This window comes from Saccopteryx bilineata, chromosome 5, assembly GCF_036850765.1.
Source record: "Saccopteryx bilineata isolate mSacBil1 chromosome 5, mSacBil1_pri_phased_curated, whole genome shotgun sequence".
In the NCBI taxonomy this organism is placed as follows: domain Eukaryota; kingdom Metazoa; phylum Chordata; class Mammalia; order Chiroptera; family Emballonuridae; genus Saccopteryx; species Saccopteryx bilineata.
In genome coordinates, this window is record NC_089494.1 from 136374008 (window position 1) to 136399008 (window position 25001).

The 25001-nt window shown below is 42.8% G+C and overlaps 1 protein-coding gene and 1 pseudogene across 3 annotated transcripts in view; one reads left to right on the plus strand and one right to left on the minus strand.

The window, feature by feature from the left end:
• Positions 1–8181, minus strand: part of LOC136306550 (ceramide synthase 4 pseudogene) — a 30664-nt pseudogene extending 22483 nt beyond the window's left edge.
• MPP7 (MAGUK p55 scaffold protein 7) overlaps positions 1–25001 on the plus strand; it is a 283309-nt gene that overhangs the window by 41980 nt on the left and 216328 nt on the right. The gene's annotated exons all lie outside the window — the stretch shown is intronic.

Here is a 25001-nt window from a genome sequence, read left to right on the forward strand (position 1 = left end):
GTCTTTAATCTATTGGCTCAGGTCTATGTGCCTTTAAACATAGCCTGACCAGCAGTGGCTCAGTGGATTGAACGTAGGCTGGGGATGCTGAGGGACCTTTGTTGAGACGGGGTCTCCAGCTAGAGTACAGGCTCCTCATTTGAGTGTGGGCTTGCCAGTTTGAGCCACAGGGTCATCAACATGATCCCAAGGTTGCTGGCTTGAGTCCAGAGGTCGCTGTCTTAAAACCCCAGGTTCCTTGCTTGAGCCCAAGGTCACTGGCTAGAAGCCCAAGGTTGCTGGCTTGAAACCCAAGGTCTTTGGCTTGAGCCCAAGGCCACCAGCTAGAAGCCCAAGGTCACTGGCTTGAGCAAGGGGTCACTGGCTCACTTGAGACCTCTAGTCAAAGCACGTATGAGAAGCAATTAATGAACAACTATAGTGAAGCAACTACGAGTTGATGTTTCTCATCTCTCTCCTACCAGCGCCCTCCTTTCCTGTCTCTCTCTGAAAAGAAAAAAAAAAAAAAAAAAGCAACAACAACAAAAACCCGTTGGGTACTCTGGGAACTTTAGTTTGTCCTGTTTTTGTGCATAAATTCCTGATCAGACATATATACCGTGGGTTTCTCTTTCCTCAGCATTTCCAGTTCATTTGTAACTTCTCTACTTCTCATGCACTTACTATTCTAAACTCAGGTATGTCTTTGCCCTTGACCTACCTACCCACCTGTAACCTCCACTCTGATAAAACCGGTAGAGAGGATACTTCTCAGCAGAACTTTTTTTGTTTTTTGTATTTTTCTGAAGTTACAAGCAGGGAGGCAATCAGACAGACTCCTGCATGCACCCAACCGGGATCCACCTGGCATGCCTACCAGGGCACAATTCTCTGCCCATCTGGGGTGTTGCTCCATTGTGGCCAGAGCCATTCTAGCCCCTGAGACAGAGGCCATGGAGTCATCCTCAGCGCCTGGGCCAACTTTGCTCCAGTGGAGCCTTGGCTGCAGGAGGAGAAGAGAGAAACAGAGAAAAAGGAGAGGGGGAGGGGTGGAGAAGCAGATAGCCACTTTTCCTGTGTGCCCTGGCTGGGAATCGAACCTGTGACTTCCATATGCCGGGTCGACGTTCTACCACTGAGTCAACTGGCCAGGGCCTCAGCAGTACTTTTGTATTTCATAATATTGACAGCATTTAGAGATGAGGGTTGTTTCTTCTTCCTGAAGTCCTCTCTGCCTGGGCTTCCACCATAGTTCCAGCAAGTTCATCTCCGAGGCATAGTCCTGCGCATGTCCCTTCCTTCCTGCTCCCTCTCCACGTCAACGCCATCAGCTGGCATTCTGGAATGTTTTCTTCTAATCTTAGCTCCCACTTTCGTTCCAACATTTACCTTTTATTTTATCCCAACCGTAAGCAACAGTTTCCTTAACATGTCTTCTGCTTTCTCTTTCCATATGTTTGCTCAAGCTGTCGGGAGACTGTGCCAATGAGCGTGGGTTCTTCAGTCAGACGACTGAAGTTACATTTTAGTTAAAAATGAGGCCAGGGCTGGTGCCTACCTTGCACGTTTCCACTCTAGTTCTGTCACCCAGGCAGACACCAGGACGGCCCAGTGTAAGGCCCAGCCAGCCCTCTCATGTCATCAGGTCTGGGCCATAGGCCTCCTTTCGGGCTGACCATGAGGTTTCTACATGGTATGGTACTATTTTGTTGCTAAGCCAACCAGGACCCCATGCTCCTGTCCTAGTGGCTGCTCTTTGTTTCAGTCCTTATCAGTATGGGCTTCTTTGGTCCCTGCAGCCCTGTCTTCTGTAGAGCTTCCTGTCCTGGGGACCGAAGCCCTACCTCTCTAGCTGAGCCCAGGTTTGGGGTTCATAGAACTGGCTTCCTAGATGATGAGCAGCATCCCTGCCAGGTGCCTGGGCACGGCCACACTTCCACTGCTCTCCCGTCTACGTGGGTTGTGAGGGAGAAACCTCGCCCTGTGAGTCCCCTGCTCCCTCATTGCTGCACTCCTGACATAGGATGTATGGGCTTCTGTATCAAGCAGCCTGCGACACCACTGGGTGTTACAACTGAAGACACTTGGTGATAGTGTCAAGGCAGTCAGCCCCCAGGATGGCCTCCTCCCCACTTCAGATGCCAGTCACAGTGCAGGTTGTCACCTGTGCTTCTGACCAACCAACCATACGTCAAAGGTTCCCACAGCCCCTCCTTGGGCTCAATGAGTTGGGTAGGCCAGCTCACAGAACTCAGCAAAGCAGTTTACTCACTGGATTTCTGGTTTATTAAAAAAGGCTGTAACTTGGAATCACCAGGTGGAGGAGGTGCACTGGGCAGGGTACAGAGCTTCCTCTGTGGGCTCACCATGCTCTCGGCACCTCTGTCTTCCATCAGCCTGGGAGCTCTCTGAAGCCAGCCCCTATTTTTGCATGATGGCTCTATTACAAAGGCGTGATTTAGTCATCGGCCATTGGTGATTGAACTCGATCTCTACCTGTTCTCCACTTCCTGGAAGTGGGGGGATTGGGATGAAAAGTTTCGGCCCTCTAATCAAGATTGATCCCATCCTTAGGGACTTTCTAAGAGCACATCATTAGCATAAACTCAGGTATGAATATGAAAAGACACTTCTATTGCCCTTACTACTAAGGAATTTCCAAGGGTTTTACTCTGTGCCAGAAAATGGAAGAAGACCGAAATATATATTTCTTCTTATAAATCACAATATCACATATCCTTTCTTGAAAATTCCAATACCTACCATTGCTTGAGTAATCACTTAAGTTTTGCCTTGCTTCCGTTAAATTAAAAATATTATTCAGTCAATTGGCTCAGTGGTAGAGCGTCGGCCTGGCATGTGGATGTCCTGGGTTTGATTCCTGGCCAGGGCACACAGGAGTGACCATCTACTTCTCCATCCCTCCATCTCCCCTTCTCTCTCCTTCTTCCCTTCCTGCAGCTATGTTTCGATTGGTTTGAGCACGTCGGCCAGGGTACTGGGGATGGCTCCATAGGGCCTCTGTCTCAAGTGCTAAAAATAGCTGAGTTGTGAGCATGGCCCCAGATGGGAGTTGCTGGGTGGATCCCCGTCAGGGCACATGCAGGAGTCTGTCTCTTTGTCTCCCTTCCACTCACATGGAAAAAAGAAAAAAATATATTACTCAAACTATTGAAGAAAAAATTATTCATAACTCTTTTTTGTGTGTGATAGAGAGAGAAAGGGACAGATAGGGACAGACAGACAGGAAGGGAGAGAGATGAGAAGCATCAATTCGTTGTTGTGGCTCCTTATTCTCCTTGGTTGTTCATTGATTGCTTCCTCATATGTGCCTTGACTGGTGGGGAGCGGGGGCTACAGCAGAGCGAGTGACCCCTTGCTCAAGCCAGCAACTTTGGGCTTCAAGCCAGTGACCTTTGGGCTCAAGCCAGCAACCATGGAGTCATGTTCATGATTCCACGCTCAAGCCAGTGACCCCATGCTCAAGCCAGTGATCCTGTGCTCAAGCCAGATGAGCCTGTGTTCAAGCCAGTGACCTGGGGGTCTCAAATCTGGGTCCTCTGCATCCCAGTTTGATGCTCTATCCTCTGCGCCACTGCCCGATCAGGCTTACTTACAACTTTTATTGATAAGGCAGACTTTATTTGGTGGTGGTGGGGGGCATTGGGTTGATTGTAGGGATTATTGCAATAGACACAGATGGAAAAAATGTAGCTCTGGGGTATTTTTGAGATCAACTGACAGTGGAAAACCAAGGTAGGGGGCGTACTTATGGGCTTTTTCTCCTTCCGTACTACCTCTCCTCCCGCCATTAAATGATGGGGACTTTGCTGTTTTCTGTATATTTATTTGGAGAGTTATGCAAGCACAGCCTTAATACATTGTGACTCTTTCCCTCATCAGATCCCTAATTTCTTTAACCCTAGAGCTGCAGCTGCCATAGTGGTAGCCTTTTCATTCTGTGGGTTTAGATGCAAAGCAATCTGTATACATGATCACCAAAGAATTTTAGTTAATTGCATGAGCCTTATATATGGTCAGGTACTTAGACACCCAGTACAGACATTTTTTTCAAATATGAGTTTGTGGCCACTAGATTCTCAAGCTTCTGGAGCTAGAGTTCTTGATTTGGGTACACAAACAGACTTTAAAGTCTTTAGACTCTGTGATCTGCCCAGAACAGTAGCAGGTTTTTTGTGTATTGGGTGAATGTTTCTGGGGTCTTTTAAACAACAACATTCAACTAAATAAATTTTAAAGATCGTATTAGCTTTCTTCAGTGATTCCTGAATTGAGCAGCATCCCATCTAGAAGACAGATAGGAGCTCTGAGGAGTTGTACAAAGTGTAATATTTGTAGGCAGCAGGGAGCTGTAGCAGAAAGTACATTGGTTGTGGAAAGTCAAGGGGATAATGGGTCTTTCGGACAGATTCCCTCACAAATGCTGTTCAGGGATTCCTGATTGACTAGCGTAAGATTACATTTTTGGGAGAACTGAGGAGACCAAATTCTCCGTTCTTGTGACGTAGGACTTGGCATAAGTGACCCCATTTTGGACTTGTGTTGTTTTTAACAGGAGAGAGGCTCCATACATATATATATTTTGTATTTTTCTGAAGCTGGAAACGGGGAGAGACAGTCAGACAGACTCCGCATGTGCCCGACCGGGATCCACCCAGCACGCCCACCAGGGGGCGATGCTCTGCCCCTCTGGGGCGTCACTCTGTTATGACCAGAGCCACTCTAGCACCTGAGGCAGAGGCCAAGGAGCCATCCTCAGTGCCCGGGCCATCTTTACTCCAATGGAGCCTCGCTGCGGGAGGGAAAGAGAGAGACAGAGAGGAAGGAGAGGGGGAGGGGTGGAGAAGCAGATGGGCGCTTCTCCTGTGTGCCCTGGCCGGGAATCGAACCCGGGACTTCTGCACGCCAGGCCGACGCTCTACCACTGAGCCAACCAGTCAGGGCCAAGAGGCTCCATAATTTTTATCTGATTCGAAAACATCTGTGGCTCCTGTAGATGTCCATGAATTGGGCTGCATACAGTTGAGCTCAGTAAAGCTGTACAGGTGGGAGGTTTTTATAGACCCAGTGAGCAGGAACAAGGAAATTATACTGGGCCTTTGTCGACTGGTTAAAGCAGGGTTACTTTCCTTATATAGAATAAAGGGAAGTCTTGGAGCTGGGTCAGGTAACTTACTGAACAGGCAAGCACTAATTCTTTTATTTTTTAAATTGATTTGAGAGACAGAGACATGAAGGGAGAGAGAGTGGGAAGAGAGAGTTGAAAAGCATCAAATCATAGTTGTGGCACCTTAGTTGTTCATTGATTGCTTTCTCAAATATGCTTTGACTGGGGAGGTTCAAGCCGAGCCAGTGACTTCTTGCTTAAGCCACAGACCTTGGGCTCAAGCCAGCAACATTGGGCTTTAAGCCAGTGACCTTGGGATCATGTCTGTGATCCTGCACTCAACCCAGTGACCATACGCTCAAGCTGGATGAGCTCGTGCTCAAACCAGTGACCTTGGGGTTTTGAACCAGGGACCTCAGCATCCCAGGTCTATGCTCTATCCACTGTGCCACCACCACTCAGGTGAGCACTAGTTCTTCACATAGGCCATCCTTTTCTGTGAGAGCCTAGCATGGTTTGTTTCAGTTTGCTGATGTGGGGATTATCATGAGTGACTGACTCCATGTTTGGCCCAGTTTAGTTAGTTACTTTAACACTAATATGACCATTTTCAGGATGGGAGGGTAGGTATAGTGGTTTGTGTTACATAATTGAATCCTCGTGGAAGTCCAGTGACTGCTCTAAATCTGGCCTATGACTTGTTCCAATATGAAGTGCACTGCTCAGTGGAGTGCATAGCACTGTGCTGATGGGGAGGTACATTTGAAAAACACTCTGGGCCCTGGCCGGTTTGCTCAGTGGTAGAGCGTCGACCTGGCGTGCAGGAGTCCCGGGTTCGATTCCCGGCCAGGGCACACAGGAGAGGCGTCCATCTGCTTCTCCACCCCTCCCCCTCTCCTTCCTCTCTGTCTCTCTCTTCCCCTCCCGCAGCCAAGGCTCCATTGGAGCAAAGATGGCCCGGGCGCTGGGGATGGCTCCATGGCCTCTGCCTCAGGCACTAGAGTGGCTCTGGTCGCAACAGAGTGATGCCCCAGATGGGCAGAGCATCGCCCCCTGGTGGGCGTGCCGGGTGGATCCCGGTCGGGCACATGTGGGAGTCTGTCTGACTGCCTCCCCGTTTCCAGCTTCAGAAAAAAAAAGAAAAAAGAAAAAGAAAAAATAAAAACACCCTGGAGTTCCAACCCCAGTGAGTGGCTTGTTGAGTTGTATCTAAACCATGTTTTGGTCTAATTGCTCTCATTCCTAATAAGGGAAATGTTTACAGTTTCTTCTTTATTTTCTTACCTGTGTGAAAGATCTTCTTTTTCTAATGAGCATATATCATTCTGACTGCCAAAATGATTAAATCTGGAAAAGGAGCTAGTGAGACAAAATAGTTCAGAGCAATTTTTTGTGGTTGATAAAGAATTTAATCGGGTATCTCCCCGGCTTTGTGATTTGCTGAATTAGCTTAAGAAAACTAATTTGCTCTGGTCAGAAACTAGGCTAATTAAAGAATAATGGTACAGTGTAATTTTTTAGAGAACTATAGTGGCAAAATTATTTAACTGTTTTTTTTAAGAAAATTTAAGTGACATCGATCAATAAGAGTACATAGGTTTCAGGTGAACTGTTCTATAGCATTTGACCTGTTGATGATGTTATATACCCATCACCCAAAGTCAAATCATTTTCTGACATTTGACTTTTTTTTTTTTAACAGCGTTTGGGCATAAAGTAAGCCTCAGCACTGAGACCATCTAGAAAACTTCATTTTCATTTTAAGTGCACTATTTAGAGATACTGTTTAGTTAGAACATAGTTAACTATAGTGTCTGTTTTTCATTCTCTATCTTAAATGATTGAAGTAAAGAACCATCTATCATTATCTGTAGGATAAGAAAGATATGTACAACTGTTTTAGATAATTAACTAATAACTAAATATAGACAGTATGTTCATTTGTAGAGAGCTAGGGAAATTGGAATAGAATGGATTTCCACTAGAAATAAGTAAGTACTTTTTAGGTATTAATTAAGAAAGTAGAAAAAGGAATTTACCTTGCAGTTACATAATACTTTAAACATTTACTGCATTTACAAATAAAGGATATATAAATAATTGCTAATATAGTTTTCTTAATTAAAAAATATTAGTGTTTCCTAAGTGTGGACATGCAGGATTCTTCAAGAGATTTTTAAACAGTTTTTGTTTTAAGCATATGCCTTTATTTTTATGTATTTTAGAAAACAGAACTAACTTATAAAACTCATGGTCTCACTGTTATTAATTTATAAGGATCATCCAAAATAAACTTTTTTTTTTTTTTTTTTTACAGAGAGAGAGAGTCAGAGAGAGGGATAGATAGGGACAGACAGACAGGAACGGAGAGAGATGAGAAGCATCAATCATCAGTTTTTCGTTGCGACACCTTAGTTGTTTAATGATTGCTCTCTCATATGTGCCTTGACTGTGGGGCTGCAGCAGACCGAGTAACCCCTTGTTCAAGCCAGCGATCTTGGGTCTAAACTGGTGAGCTTTGCTCAAACCAGATGAGCCCGTGCTCAAGCTGGTGACCTCGGGGTCTCGAACCTGGGTCCTCCACATCCCAATCCGACACTGTATCCACTGCACCATCGCCTGGCCAGGCCAAAATAAACATTTAATTGGAAAAAGAAACACCTTAAGAAAAGTGTTTAAGCCAAAAAGTAAATTTCAATGTAATATAAATATGTGAGGGTAGTATGTGAATGACCAAAGCTTGGAAACTCCTGATTTAAATTATTGTTATGTAGCTATTTCTATTTGTTATTAACATATTTTGTTGACCTATTTTTAAGAGTAAAAAATAAGTTGGGGAGTAGAGTGGGATGTTACATTTGAGAAGCAGTTTCACTTCTGAGGTTAAGCCCTAGGGCTTTAGTTCTGGAGTAGTTCTGTTACGATGTCACACAGAGGCTTTCTGTTACTGCCTTCTGTAGCTTTTTAGCAATAGCTGCATATTTCCACAGCTTCTTGTTCCTGTTTGCCAATTTATGTGGAACTCTCCCAGCTCCCAGCGTCTCCTCAGAGTGGCGATTATATACCGTCTTCATGATTCCAGTGTGTGCCTGGGAGTTTCTCAGTAAATATTTATTTTTTATTTTTTATTTTTTATTTATTCATTTTAGAGGAGAGAGAGAGAGAGAGAGAGAGAGCGAGAGAGAGAGAGAGAGAGAAAGGGGGGAGGAGCAGGAAGCATCAACTCCCATATGTGCCTTGACCAGGCAAGCCCAGGGTTTTGAACCGGCGACCTCAGCATTCCAGGTCGACGCTTTATCCACTGCGCCACCACAGGCCAGGCAGTAAATATTCTTTGGGAATATGTAGTTACTATTTGGTAAAACTCATAGGAGTCAAACCATATATTCAATTAATTCTAAGTAAAACAGAAAACTTACTGGATACTTGTATGTATAGGCAAGGTGTAGTACTTTTGGTTTTGGTTCAACTGATAGTTGGAAAAATGCATTTTTAAAAAATTTGTTATACTTTTTGTCTGCTTGGTGGCCTCACCTTGGCTCTGCTTGGCAAGACCTCACATGCAAAACAGGGTCTGACCTGTTCTTTGTGACTTTGGGATAGGAAGGGTGAAATGGAGGTCTAACCATCTCAGAGGGTTGTGGACAAAGGAAAGGATGGCTGTGTGAATACGGAGTGTTGCCAAGATTTATAGGAGTGTTTGTTTTTATAATTTAGAAGTGCATGACAATATCTTACCTAAAAGCTTTTGTATTCACTCTCCATATAATATAACCTGTGTGCCCTTTTCATATTGAAAAACAAAAACAGTCCCCATGGATAAATAAAAGCTCCAGCTTCTAGTTTGTGTCTCAGTAAACTACCTCAGATCAAAGTATGGATAAATAAATACTTTTTTACTGCTTCTAAAATACTTTTTTTCTGAAAAGCATTGGCAGTTCTAAAATTCGTTAGTAATGATTAAAAACAAAACCAGAATAGACACAGTTCTTTTGAAGAATACTTTTGATAAGATATGATGGTAAAATTTAGTAAAATAATTACCATATTCCCCCATGTATATGATGGACCCCTTTTTGAAAAATTTGGGGTCTAAAAACTGGGTGCGTCTTATAGAGTGGTCATAGATTTTACTTGCATTTCCTGCTTTTTTGTACTTGTCTTTGCGCTCATTGTTTTGCACTTGTTACCTGTATATTGTGGTAGGTTATGTTTTGCCACCTTCTGCCCAGAAATGTCTCAGAAAAGATTTTTGTACAGTGTTTAATTCAAGTTAAAAGGGATCCAGCTTGCAAAAGTGAATGGAAATCATGCTGCTGAAAGTAAGTTGGGTCCTCCTCCAACTGAGAGATCAATCCAAGACTGGCTGTGGGAAGAAGAAACCCTACTGAAAACACCATGGCAGAAGAAGGCCATGAGAGGCAAGTCTGCAAAATGGCCTGATTTAGAGAAGGAATTGAAGATATGGATTGAAAAGCAAAGGGCAGTTGGAATTCCTGTGTCCACAAAGATGGTTCAGCATGAGGCAAGAGGAATTACTGATGAAAAAGAAGTTACTGATTTCAAAGGAGGACACATTGGTGCTTCAGGTTCATGAAATGGAATGGACTGAGCATGCGTACATGCACCAGACTTGCCCAAAAGATGCCTGAAAGCTATGAGCAGAAGGTCCTTGAATTTCATCATTTTGTCATTCAATGTTGGAAGACACATCAGTTTGAATTGGGACAGACTGCAAATATGGACAAAGTCCCCCTTCAGTTTGATGTCCCAAGTAACAGAACTGTTGTTGATAAGAAGGGGGTGAAAACCATTACTGTGAAGACAAGTGGACATGAAAAGAGCCATTATCCAGTGTTCTAGCTTGTTGTGCTGATGGAACCAAGCTGCCTCCTATGCTGACTTTCAAACGCAAAACAATGCCAAAAGAAGACATTCCTCAAGGAGTTTTGTCCACGTTCATGACAAGGGTTGGCTGGATGAAGATGGGATGAAGATCTTTTTTGAGAAAGTTTGGAGAAGGAGACCAGGTGGGCTCTTACACAAACCTGCCCTATTGGTGCTTGATCAGTTCATGGCACACATAACAACAAACACAAAGAAGATTGCTGCAGAGCCAAAAACAAAATTTGCCATCATGCCTGGAGACTTGACATTCCAGCTCCAACCACTTGATGTCAGTATTAACAAACCCTTCAAAGCTGCCATGAGAGACGAATGGAACCAATGGATAATGTCTTCTGGGGACAATCTGGCACCAGCAGGACGAGTGAAGAAACCAACTATAGGAGAAGTTTGTAGCTGGGTGAAAAGATCCTGGGATAATATCAAGATTGAGATCATTGTCAAGACTCATTTAAGAAGTGTGGCATTTCAGATGCCATAGGTGGAACTGAGGACGAGGCAATATGTGAAGACAGTGATTCGTCATCAGACACAGATGAGGACAAGCTAATGGTTGGGAGTTTTGACAGTGATGAGGAGTTGTATGAATTTTATGATGAATAAAACTTGAGTTCAGTAACTTTATGTAATACATTTTTTTTTTAATTTCAGGCCCCAAAATTAAGGTACATCTTTTACATGGGGAAATATGGTAGTAATTAGTAAATAAGTGAAACTGATAGTAAATTGTGTTAGGAGTTGAGAGTGTGTGATTTTGCTACATTGAAAGGAAAGTGTGTGAAAAATTTACTTGGTCCTGGGAAAAGGTGTGATGTACCATTTGTTGAACATCATCATATGTGACTTATTGTTTACTATTGTATATCAGATCCTGTGAAAGGCATTGATTATCACAGTAACTCTATTAGGAAGACAAGATTATCTCTGTTTAGGGGGAAAAGCGAGTGGGTAAGTGGCATGGTTGGATTTGTATCCAGGTTTGGTTGACTCTATAAAGCCCAGTGGTTGTTGGCCCCGGCTGGGCATTTGATTCACTGGGGGACTTTATAAGTAATTGGTGAAATTCTTCATGTTTTAAATTTTCTTCAATATAAACTAACTGATTAATGTCTGTATCTGATGATTTCAGTGTCTAGATTATCTGTGGATTTGTTTTTGTTGGTTCTGTCTCTTGAAGTGTTTAGTAATTTTTGATTGAATATTGGACATTATGTATGGGAAATTGTAGATGATAACCTCCTCCATAGAACTTTCTTTAGCTTCTGATAGAATAGGGGTAATCACCTTAGTCAACTAGCTGATTTGAGGGTGTGTTTTAGTCTTTATAACTTTATAAGGCCTAGTTAGTATATTTCCAGTTTCCCCTTACCCTGAAGCTGGAATCCTTTAGAGATCTCACTTGAGTATAGTCTTGTAGAGGTCCCAACTGAAAGCTGGTAGGAATTAGCAACACCCCTCTACCTTGGTGGGTCTTGAACGCTGATTTTTATCTTTTCAGCCTCGTGAGATATTTTGTATTCTGCTCAGCTTCTCAGTCTCCCAGCAGCTGTATTCTGTTCAACTTGTCTATTTCCTGGTTTCATTTGCTTTGCTTAGGAATCAGTAACCTGGAAAAGAAAAGCAGCTCAGCGTCCTGGACTCATTTCACTTCTTCATGCTTTTCTTTTCTTGGCAACCTTGGCCTCTCAAGTCCTGCCTCTGTTCCAAACTCTGGTTTTTGTCTTCCCGGTTCTGTCAAAATGACAAAGGTTCTGTTCCATTCAACAGCCTTCTTCCTTTTTTTTTTTTGTTAAAACTTTATTTATTCCACTTTTAGGGAGGAGAGAGATAGAGAGAGAGAGAGAAGGAGGAGCAGGAAGCATCAACTCCCATATGTGCGTTGACCAGGCAAGCCCAGGGTTTCGAACCGGCAACCTCAGCTTTCCAGGTTGATCCTTTATCCCATTGCGCCACCACAGGTCAGGCTCATAAGCCTTCTAACACTCTTCCCTTTACCTTCCCAACCCCTCCGTCTCTGTTGTTTAGGAATTGGGAAATGGTTGGGGGAAAAGCAGTATAGAATGTTGGGTATATCTCAACATGTTTCTCTTTTTATCTAGAATCTTGGCCATTTGGAGAAGGTTTCTTTTGGGTTTTTTTTTTTAGATTTTAAACACAAATATTTAAAAAGTCTTTCAAGTGCTTTTTCTTATCCTCCATTATTATCGTTGTCGCCTAGTATTAAATGTTAAGTAGGCCATAAATTGATTTTGTCAATTCCCTTAATTGTTACCTTTGTGTTTGGTTTAATTGTTACTTTTGTGTTTGGCTTTCAAAGTTAACATTTAGGCATGGTTGGATTTATATTTTTTAAGGGAGAGGACGGGATATAGAGGGATAGACTGTCGCATGTGCCCTGACTGGGATCTACCTGGCAACCCACATCTGGGGCTGATGCTCGAACCAACTGAGCTGTTCTCAGTGTTCAGGGCTGAAGCTCAAACCAGTAGACCCACTGGCTGCGGGAGGGGCGGAGGGAGAGAAGCAGATGGTCACTTCTCACATGTGCCCTGAACAGGGATTAAATCCAGTGCATGCTGGGCCAATGCTCTGTCCACTCAGCCAACCTGTTAAGGCTGGTGTGCTTTGCTTTTGATGGAATTTTATGACTTTTTTAAAAAGAAATAAACGTTTATTTCTAAAAACAAACAATAGATCCTAAGTAAATTTTATTAAAGGGACTGTTAGCTTTAAAATTTTATAAAAGAAATTTCCCAGTCTTGATTACATATGAATATAATTTTGTAATTATACTACTGTTTCAGCTTTTTAAAAAAGTTAATTACAAACTAACATTTTTATTTCTTCCTGCTTTGCTTACTGAGTGACTATTTTAAACAGTCTTAGAATGAAGATAACCTGAACACATCCCTGTGGATGAGGAAGATAGCAGTCTTACCTTGGCTTCCTTTCAGCCATTCCTGTCCTAGTGATTGTGTGGCTGTTCTGAGTGTAGGTAGTGGAATACTCAGTTAAATGTAATCTGCCCAACTGTTCATTTTGATAAATCTGTTTTATGGCTATCTGTGTTGTACTTATTATTTCCACTCAGAATAATTCTGTGGGGTGGTTTTAAGTAATGATCTCTAGTCTCTTTTCATTTACTATTTAGGGCAGGGGTCCCCAAACTACGACCCGCAGGCTACATGCGGCCCCCTCAGGCCATTTATCCAGCCCCCGCCGCACTTCTGGAAGGGGCACCTCTTTCCTTGGTGGTCAGTGAGAGGAGCATAGTTCCCATTGAAATACTGGTCAGTTTGTTGATTTAAATTTACTTGTTCTTTATTTTAAATATTGTATTTGTTCCATTTTGTTTTTTTTTACTTTAAAATAAGATATGTGCAGTGTGCATAGGGATTTGTTCATAGTTTTTTTTATAGTCCAGCCCTCCAACGGTCTGAGGGACAGTGAACTGGCCCCCTGTGTAAAAAGTTTGGGGACCCCTGATTACTATACCCTGATTTAGGGTATAGTAAATTTGTAATCCTTGAAATTAAAGAGGATTGAACGATTAATGCAGATAAATCAGTACTGATTTATTTGCTTTATTTGTCATAGGTTGGCCAAATTAGTACTTAGGAGTGCAAGCCCTGAGCTGAGGGGATGAGGAGGATGGGCTTCCTCTCCCGGGCCGGGCGCCGACCTGACCACGGGCCAGCTCCACATCAGCAAGCCCGGTGGCAGATCTCAGCCAGCGTGCGGCACTCGCTGTCACTTTCGCAAATGTTTCTCTAGTTCACGAGGAGAGGCTGGCAGACACTCCTCTTTGTATCCAACACATAGAAACAACGCTTCATATTTTAGATGCAAAGTTGTCATCTAACCCAGTCCTCGGTGATGTCACATTTGAAGTGTCTCCTGTATCACCCAGAATCACAAATGAAACCACATTCCTGAAACCCCTCCGAGCAAGCACAGCCGAACAGTGTGCAGGACTCTGGACCACAGGAAAGTGAAGTAACGGCAGAAAACATCTCTGACTGTGGCCAAGGATGCAAGATACGCCATACACCTCAAAGTGGTTCCAGTGGGTGCTCCAGTGACGGCGACAAGACACAGAGTCGCACCAGGAGGACCAGACCCAGATCTTCGTGAGAGGCCAGATGCTCCAGTCCCTGATGGCGAAGGGGAAGAGTCCAGAAGAAAGCTCAGGTAGCGAATCCTTTAGTGACTAAGCTTCATTTTGACACCAGTTACACATATACATGTTAGTGCACATTGACATTCTGTTAGAAAGAGAGCCTGAACTTGACCTTTTAGTCATAATCATCAAATGGCCAGATATCCACTACCAAGCTTCCTCTGTGTTAAAAATAATAATAAAAAAAAAATGTTCATAACCTAGCAGTGTATGTCTTGTTACCAAAATAAAATTTCCTGAACTGAAAAATAAAAGTCTGAAAAAGTGCAATTAGTGCTACAAATTTAGCTGTACTATTGCAGGGCTGCAGTATACATTCATTGTAAAGTCAGTGTGAGCTAGGTTAGTGATCAAAACTAAACTCAATAAAAAAAAAAAAGAAAATAAGTTAGAAATGAACAGAAAGAAGCCCAGTGGTTTAGGTAATCCCTGACTCAGCTACACATGTTACACAAATGTTACTGCTTTCCAAATGGTGATGTATTGGGTTTTTTCCATCTCTCTTTCCTAACCATAGCAATTTAGGGATTAAGTCAGAGAAACACAGAGCTGAGCCACAGACATATTTATTTATTTATTTAATCTTTTTTTATGAGAGGCGGGGAAATAGACTCCTGCATATGCTCCAACTGGGATTCACCTGGCAACCCCCCCCCCCCCCCCCCCCCGTCTGGAGCCAATGCTTGAATCAGCTGAGCTATCCTCAGCACCCGGGGCCAACTCTTGGACCAGTGGAGCCACTGGCTGTGAGAGGGGGAGAGAGAGAGTAGCCACAGAAACATTTGGCAAAGATTTTCAGAAGTTGTACAGCTATGATTTTTCTCTTAGACGTCTTGGCTGGTTTGTGGTATCAATGGTTGTAGAAATGTTCTCAAGTGATTTAGGGGAGAGTAAAAAGAATTTATTTGAGACATTGTCACATTTTCTTAATCCAAGGAGACTAATACAGTTGAAGATAATTTATATAGGCATGGCCAAGTCTCTTAGGCTGCAGAGAAGTTAGGGTCCTGGTCTTTCATAGGCCCCTTCTCTCTCTCTCTCTCTCTCTCTCTCTCTCTTTTTCCTTCTTTTCCAGATAAGAGGAGAAGAGATTAAGAGACAGACTCCTGCATGCGCCCTGACCAGAATCCACCTGGCAACTCCATCTGGGATCAATTCTCTGCTCATTTGGGATCATGTTTACAACTGAGCTACTTTTAGTGCTTGAGGTGGAGGCATCACGGAGCCATCCTCAGAGCCTGGGGCTAATGTGCTCGAGCCAGTCAAGCCGTGGCTGTGGGAGGAGGAAGAGGAGGAGGAGGAGGAGGAGGAGGAGGAGGAGGAGGAGGAGGAGGAGGAAGCAGAGAGAGAGAGTGAGAGAAGGGGGAGAGGGAGAAGTGGAGAAGCAGATTATCATTTCTCCTGTGTGCCCTGTCTGGGAATCAAACCTGGGACATTCGTATGCCAGGCTGATGTTCTATCCACTGAGCCAACTGTCCAGGGCCTAGAACTAATTTTCAAATGATTAAATATAAATATGATATTTTGGAATTTCTCTTACAGTCTGGTATAGTACTCTGCAGATTCTAGGAGTTGGGTAATTATTTGATAACTGTGAACGATACGATATATAAGTTAAGTCACAAAAGGTAGAGATTAATTTTGAAAGTACAGAAACTTTTGAGCTCTACTGTCCTGTTTAAAATGTGGTCACTGTTAGTGGTCAGCATCTTTCTGGAATTATAAAACCAAAAATAAGAATGTACTAGCAACTAGCTTAGGAAAGGATAGACTAGAAGACCAAAAGCAAAATAACTGTCAAAGTTTGAATAAGGAGATGGTGGGGGTGGAGGCCGAGTGCCTTGGCACAGACGCCAGTCAGTGTAGCTGTGCCCTGGAGTCAGGTCTGTGTCGGTGCTGTGAGGGGAGTGGTGACTCTGCAATGCAGGGACTGTCACTGAAAACTTCAACTGTTTTCCAGTGTATTTTATTTAAATTGATTGATCCGTTGTTGCAACTCGCTTGGTTATTTTTTAGGGTAATTTATATCAGTTAAATGGTTTGTTCAAATAATAATCACATTTAGAATTTAAGGTGTATGGTCATTAAATTTTTTTAAGTTGACCATGGGTGTTTATTTTCATTTTGAATTTCCTTATTTATTTGAAATATATGTATTTAAACCCAAACTCATAGACAAGAGAGCAGATACGTGGTTACCAGAGGTGGGGGAGGGAGTTGGAGGGAGGGAGTGCACAGGCCCCAGCTCCCAGTTGAAGGACATGTCAGTACTGGGGATGGATTGCGTAGTGTGATGACTGCAGTCAACGCTGTCGGCTTATTTTCTTTTTTGCTTTCTTTTTTTGTATCTATGTGAGATGATGCTAACTTAATTTATAGCAGTAATCATTTCACAATACATGTAAATCAAACCACTATGCTTGCACTTGAAATTTATACAGTGATGGATGTCAGCTAAATCTCAAAACCAGGAAAAAACATTTTTAGAACTTTTAACACTTCCATCTGAAGTGGAAAATTCCTTTTGTTAGCATGAATTTAATTTTCCTTTTTAAAAATGAAACTATGGCTCCCTCTGCCGACTGGCAAAGGAATTGCTGACTTGAAATACCCGGATAGGACTAAAAGAATGTGTCAGTGAGGAGCTGAGACTTTCTTGTCACTCATAGGATGATCCTTTCTGTGTGCAGTGTTCCCCACTAGGCAGAGTGATGACAGACGCACAGCTGAGCCCCTTTTTGAAGCAGGCAGAGGAGCCAGAGTGAGCAAATGCATAGAGGCATAAAATAACAGGGTGTATTTGGGGATCTGTAGGTAGCTTTAAAGAAAATTGGAGGGAGGCTGTTGATGTGACTTTGGTGATTAAAGACATTGGAGAGGATAGAGGGCGTGGGTGACTCTAAGGAATTTTCACTTTATTGTGTGAGCACTGTTGAGTCACCTTACAGCTTTATTTTGAGAAGTAATGCAGTTGTTTAAGTGGCTTAGAAAGCAGATGTGGGCAGCAGTGTGAAGGAGTGGGTAGAAGTGGGACAGACCAAGGTGAGGGTCACTGCATTTGCTAAGTGGGCTGATTAGGATTCCAGAGAGACACATAGCTCTGAGGTAAGAGAAGCTGGGAGACTTGGAAGTTCTTTTCCAAAGTGTATTTTCTGGGGCTGATGCTCTTCCCATCTGGGGTCATGCTCTCAATGGAGCTATGTTTAGTGCCTGAGGTGTAGGCTCCACAGAGCCATCCTCAGTGCCTGGGGCCAAAGTGATTGAATCAGTTGAGCCATGGCCGTGGGAGGGGAAGAGAGAGAGAGAGAAAGAAAGAAGGTGGGGAGGGGAGGAGAAGCAGATGGTCACTTCTCCTGTGTGCCCTGACCGGGAATTGAACACGGGACATCCACATGCTGGGCTGATGCTCTACCACTGAGCCAACTGGTCAGAGCCACAAAAATTTCAAATACATGGAAAAATAAAATGGTATAATGAACCTGCATATGCTCACCTTAGCTCCAACAGTTGGTAACATTTTGCCATGTGTGATCCCTCCCTCCCTCCCTCCCTCCCTCCCTCCCTCCCTCCCTCCCAGTGTATCTACCTGCCTACCCACCTGTTGATGGAGTAATTTAGAGTAAGTTGCAGGTATCATTGCTGTGCATCCCTAACAACTTTGGCAACCAGGGGAGAAATGTTCAGGGAGATCAAATTGGGAAAGTTAGGATTTTAGGATAAAGGTAATGGGTTCTTTTATATCCAGTAAGGGAATCCACTTTGGCACAGTCTTGGTTTACTGTAACCACACTTGTGGTGTTAAATAGTGTTTTTCTCCTCTTTTTCTGAAACTTTTCAGGAGATGGATATATGCTAAATGCTATTAAATGTTAAATAGAAACTGAAACCTGGAAAACATTTGTACTCAGAAAAAACCAACTAACATGCAGAATGGTTGAAAAGAATAGTGCTCTTGGCTGAGGCAGTGGCCCATGCCAGCTTTTGCAAAGGACAGGTGATCACAGGGGAGCTGGCCAGCCTTCCCCCCAAAGGGGGAGGAAGAGCCAGGCCTTTGGATCAGGCCAGAGGCCCAGGTCAGCGGACGTTTGTGTGAGAAAGCAGCTGTGCAGTCAGCTCTGGTGTGGTTCAACCAGGGGCAATGGAGAGAGTGAGCAGCAGGCAAGCTGACTGGCACAGTACTGTGTGCTTACTCCGGGGGTGGAGGGCAGGTGGGAGCAGGAGGTATAGATGGTGACCTTTCAATAGCTTTCCTTAGTAGGGAATTTGCCTGCTTTACCTTTGGCCCAGTAAGTAGTTTCCACTGTGATCAATGAGATTTGTAACTCTTCCTCCTTTGGGAAGGTAATATTATCATAGCTAAAATTGGTGGCAGAGACTCCAGTGTTTGTCCATTCAACAGACACTTACGAAGCCATTATTAGTATGGTAAGCACTATGCTAAGCCACTAGGAATTCAACAATGAGCAGCAGATAGAAGTCCCTACCCTTGTGTGTCCTGTATATGCCAGTAGGAAAGATAGTCCACAAGACCTATGACTTATGCGTAGCATGTTAGGTTGTGATAAATGCTAAGAAGAGACATAAGGGGAAGGTGGGGCGTGAGTGTTGAGATTTCAGGAATGGGGGCCAGAAACTCCACTCAGATGCCATTTGGGGAAGACCTGTGGAACCCGAACCGCTGTGGCCGTGTTGATGTGCAGAATTTGTGTCATGTGCCGTTTCTTGTGTGGGCCTGTCTCCTCTCAGGAGTGCACGAATAGGAAGTGACCTACAGCTGGCTTCCACATGGCCTGCATTTATTTTTCTGTTACTGCATACACTGTATTTTCAGCCTGATTCCCCATTACCCAGAATTTCCTGACAGAAATTAATCATAGTGAGTTTTTCTTTACCATATTCTCTTTCCAAAGTGTGTTAGTATAAGGCAGTGTCTGTATGTATACTAAGAGGTTGTGTGTAGTTGTGACATGTTCTTTTGTGTAAATGATTCTCATGCTTTTTAAAATTATTTTACTTTTTTATTCAGTGAGAGGAAGGAAGGCAGAGACACACACCCATCTGCGCCCAGACCAGATCCACCCGGCAAGCCATCTGGGGCGCTGCTCTGTTGCTCAGCAACTGACCGCTCCTTAGTGCCTGAGGTGGAGGCCATGGAACTATCCTCAAGGGTCTGGGGCCAATGGTTCCAATCAAGCCGTGGCTGCAGGAGGGGAAGAGAGAGAGAGAGGGAGAGAGAGGCAAGAGGGGGAGGGGTGGAGAAGCAGATGAGTACTTCTCCTGTGTGCCCTGACTGGGAATTGAACCTGGGACATCCACACACCGGGCTGATGTTCTACCACTGTGCCAACTGGCCAGGGCCTGTTTCTCATGGTTTTTGACAATGATTGCCATGTTACTTTCCTTAACAGCTTGATTTTTGTTCCATTTTCACATGCAACCTTGGAAATGTTAATTTTCCCATTTTCCATTCATCTTTTTCACTGTGGAAAGGAAAATCATCCTTCTCAGAGCTCTGATAGGCAAATTTAATATTTCAAAGTAAAGTCAGTAGATTCCAGCGATAAATATTAATGAAGTTTAAGTGTTGACATAATTGAAGAAAATAACTTTAAGGGTATTTGAAGAATGAAATACTCAAAGTATTTTCATGGGTATAATCTTCAAATATGAGGTTCTTTATTATTTAATACATGAATGGCCAATACAGAACAGATTTTCTTTTGGTTAATATAGCATTCACTATTTTTTTTTTTTTTTTTGTATTTTTCTGAAGCTGGAAACGGGGAGAGACAGTCAGACAGACTCCCACATGCACCCGACTGGGATCCACCCGGCACGCCCACCAGGGGGCAACGCTCTGCCCACCAGAGGGCGATGCTCTGCCCCTCCGGGGCATCGCTCTGTCGTGACCAGAGCCACTCTAGCACCTGGGGCAGAGGCCAAGGAGCCATCCCCAGCGCCCGAGCCATCTTTGCTCCAATGGAGCCTTGGCTGCGGGAGGGGAAGAGAGAGACAGGAAGGAGGGGTGGGGGTGGAGAAGCAAATAGGCGCTTCTCCTATGTGCCCTGGCCGGGAATCGAACCCGGGTCCCCCGCATGCCAGGCTGACGCTCTACCGCTGAGCCAACCAGCCAGGGCTGCATTCACTATTTTTATGTATAATATAACATTAGAGCTTTGAATTTTTTTTTAAGTTTTTCATCTATCTGAGAGAGAGGAAGAGAGGGAAAGAGAGAGAAGCATCAACCTGTTATTTTGCTTAGTTGTCCCATTTAGTTGTGCACTCACTGATTACTTCTCTATGTGCCCTGACCCAGGGTCAATCTCTGTTACGTTATCCACTGAGCCACCTGGCCAGGGCCGAATTATTATTATTATTATTATTATTATTATTATTATTTTTCTGAAGCTGGAAACGGGGAGAGACAGTCAGACAGACTCCCACATGCGCCCGACCAGGATCCACCCGGCATGCCCACCAGGGGGCGATGCTCTGCCCACTGGGGGGCGATGCTCTGCCCCTCCGGGGCGTCGCTCTGTTGCAACCAGAGCCACTCTAGCGCCTGGGGCAGAGGCCAAGGAGCCATCCCCAGTGCCCGGGCCATCTTGGCTCCAATGGAGCCTCGCTGCGGGAGGGGAAGAGAGAGACAGAGAGGAAGGAGAGGGGGAGGGGTGGAGAAGCAAATGGGCGCTTCTCCTGTGTGCCCTGGCCGGGAATCGAACCCGGGACTTCTGCACGCCAGGCTGACGCTCTACCACTGAGCCAACCGGCCAGGGCCCGAATTATTTTTTAAGGAGTATATTCCCTTTTGTTTTCAGCTCTGGAAATCATTAAAGCAGATGAGCATGCTACAATCTGGGCAACATGAACATAGGCTCCCATGCCAGAAAGTGAAAATTGCTTTTAAGAGAGTAAAGACAGATCACCATGGATGAAACCTAACTTGGTGTACAGTTGTTTGTGTACATAGGAACAGTGCTTTTAGTTTATGTATTTTCTTTTATCACTATCCACATTAGCTTTAAAAAGTACATATGTAGCCCTGGTGGGGTAGGTTGGTTGGTTAGAGCATCATCCTGAAGCACAGAGGTTACCGGTTCTATCCTAGTCAGGGCACATATGGGGACAGATCAGTGCCCCCCTCCTGCCTTTCTTTCTCCCTCTCCCTCTTTATCTCTCTCCCTCTCCCTCCCACACTTCGTCCTTTCTCTCCTTCCTTCCCTCCCTCTTTCCCTCCTCCTTTCCCTTTTCCCTCCCTTCCTCTTTCTCTAAAATCAATAAAAAGTACATACATATATATATATATATGCATCAACAACGATTGTGTATTACATTTGGTTTACTTCTTTATGCTGTTCTTAATGAGAAATTACAATTAACTCTGGCATTATGATATAATTAATGATACATTAAGAATTTATTTTTGAGAAACTTATTTTATATATATATATATTATTGATTTTAGAGTGTGAATGTGATTGCTCTCTTAATTTCTTTTTGTATTGCTCGTGTATAGAAACTGAATTACTTTTTCTGTGTCTATTTTTGTATCTTCCAATTTTGCTAAAATAAGTTTAGGCACTCTGATAATTATTTTGTGGAATCTTTAGGGTTTTCTGTATATAATAAGATCATGTAATCTCATCTGTGAACAGAGACAATTTTACATTTTTCCTTCCCAATTTACATGCCTTTTATTTCTTTTTGTGGCCTGATTGCATTGGCTGTGACTTCTGGAATGTCAAATAGAAGTGGTGAGAGTGGGCACCATTGCTTTGCTCCTCATCTTAGAGAAAAAGCTTTCAGTCTTTTACCATTGAGTGTGTTAGCTGTGGACTTTTCATTTATGGCCTTTATAATGTTCAGGTAGTTTTCCTCTATTCCTAGTTTGTTGAGTGTTTTAATCTGAGAAGTATTGTATTTAGTCAAATGCTTTTTGTGTGTGAATGGAGATGATTGCATGGTTTTGTTCGTCATTTGGTTAATGTGGTGTATCACATTGATTGATTTTCATGTTTTGAATCATTCTTGCATTCCAAGAATAAATCCCACTTGATAATGGTGTTTATTAGGGACATTGGTCTATCATTTTCTTTTAGTGTTTTTTTAAATTTATTTATTAAATTTAATGCAGTGACATTGATAAATCAGGGTACCTATGTTGAGAGAAAACATCTCTAGATTATTTTGACATTTGATTGTGCTGTATACCCCTCCCCCAAAGTTAAATTGTCTTCTGTCACCTTCTATCTGGTTTTCTTTGTGCCCCTCCCCTCCCCCAACCCCTCTCTCCTTCTTCACCCCATCCCCCCTCTCCCCACCCCTCCACCCCTGTTGCCATCACATTCTTGTTCATGTCTCTGAGTCTCATTTTTATGTGCCTTCTATGTATGGATTCATATAGTTCTTAGTTTTTTTTCTGATTTACTTATTTCACTCTGTATAATGTTATCAAGGTCCATCCATGTTATTGTAAATGATCCGATGTCATCATTTCTTATGACTGAGTAGTATTCCATAGTATATATGTACCAAAGCTTTTTAATCCACTCGTCCTCTGATGGACACTTGGGCTGTTTCCAGATCTTCGCTATTGTGAACAATGCTGCCACAAACATGGGGGTGCATTTCTCCTTTTGGAGCCGTTCTGTGGTGTCCTTGGGGTATATTCCTAAAAGTGGGATAGCTGGGTCAAAAGGCAGTTCGATTTTCAGTTTTTTGAGGAATCTCCATACTGTTTTCCACAGTGGCTGCACCAGTCTGCATTCCCACCAGCAGTGCAGGAGGGTTCTCTTTTCTCCACATCCTCGCCAGCACTTATTCTGTGTTGTTTTGTTGATGAGTGCCATTCTGGCTGGTGTGAGGTGATATCTCATTGTGGTTTTAATTTGCATGTCTCTAATGATTAGTGATGTTGAGCATTTTTTCATATGCCTATTGGCCATCTGTATGTCCTCTTTGGAGAAGTGTCTGTTCATCTCTTTTGCCCATTTTTGGATTGGATTGTTTGTCTTCCTGGTGTTGAGATTTACAAGTTCTTTATAAATTTTGGTTATTAACCCCTTATCAGATGTATTGTCAAATATGTTCTCCCATTGTGTAGTTTGTCTTTTTATTCTGTTCTTGTTGTCTTTAGCTGTGCAAAAGCTTTTTAGTTTGATATAGTCCCATTTGTTTATCCTGTCTTTTATTTCACTTCCCCGTGGAGATAAATCAGCAAATATATTGCTCTGAGAGATGTCGGAGAGCTTACTGCCTATGTTTTCTTCTAAGATGCTTATGGTTTCACGGCCTACATTTAAGTCTTTTATCCATTTTGAGTTTATTTTTGTGAGTGGTGTAAGCTGGTGATCTAGTTTCATTTTTTTGCAGGTAGCTGTCCAATTTTCCCAACACCATTTGTTAAAGAGGCTGTCTTTACTCCATTGTATTTCCTTACCTCCTTTGTCAAATATCAGTTGTCCATAGAACTGTGGGTTTATTTCTGGGTTCTCTGTTCTGTTCCATTGATCTATATGCCTGTTCTTATGGCAGTACCAGGCTGTTTTGAGTACAATGGCCTTGTAGTATAACTTGATATCAGGAAGTGTGATACCTCCCACTTTATTCTTCTTTTTTAAGATTGCTGAGGCTATTCATGTTCTTTTTTGGTTCCATATAAATTTTTGGAATATGTGGTCTATATCTTTGAAGTATGTCATTGGTATTTTAATTGGTATTGCATTGAATTTATAGATTGCTTTGGGTAATATAGACATTTTAATGATGTTTATTCTTCCTAACCATGAGCACGGTATATGCTTCCACTTGTTTGTATCTTCCTTGATTTCTTTTATCAATGCTTTGTAATTTTCTGAGTACAAGTCTTTAGTCTCCTTGATTAAGTTTACTCCTAGGTACTTTATTTTTTTGGTTGTACTTGTGAAGGGGATTGTTTCCTTAATTTCTCTTTCTGACTGTTCATTGTTGGTGTATAAAAATGCCTCTGATTTCTGAGTATTGATTTTATATCCTGCCACTTTGCTGAATTCATTTATCAGGTCCAGTAGTTTTTTGACTGAGATTTTAGGGTTTTCTATATATAATATCATATCATCTGCAAATAATGATAGTTTTACTTCTTCTTTTCCAACTTGAATGCCTTTTATTTCTCCTTCTTGTCTGATTGCTGTGGCTAGGACTTCCAGGACTATGTTAAATAAGAGTAGTGAAAGGGGGCACCCCTGTCTTGTTCCTGATCTTAAGGGGATTGCTTTTAATTTTTGCCCATTGAGTATGATGTTGGCTGTGGGTTTGTCATAGATGGCCTTTATCATGTTGAGGTATGTTCCCTGTATTCCCACTTTGATGAGAGTTTTGTTCATGAATGGGTGCTGGATTTTATCAAATGCTTTTTCTGCATCTATTGAAATTATCATATAGTTTTTCTCCTTCTTTTTGTTTATGTGATGAATCACATTGATTGATTTACGAATATTGTACCAGCCTTGCCTCCCCAGAATAAATCCCACTTGATCATGGTGTATGATTTTTTCCATATATTGTTGGATCCGGTTTGCTAATATTTTGTTGAGGATTTTAGCATCTATATTCATCAGAGATATTGGCCTATAGTTTTCTTTCTTTGTGTTGTCTTTGCCTGGTTTTGGCATCAGAATTATGCTTGCCTCATAAAAGGAGCTTGGAAGTCTTCCTTCCTCTTGAATTTTTTGAAATAGTTTGAGAAGGATAGGAGTTCGTTCTTCTTTGAATATTTGGTAGAATTCCGTTGTGAAGCCATCGGGCCCCGGACTTTTCTTTGTTGGGAGT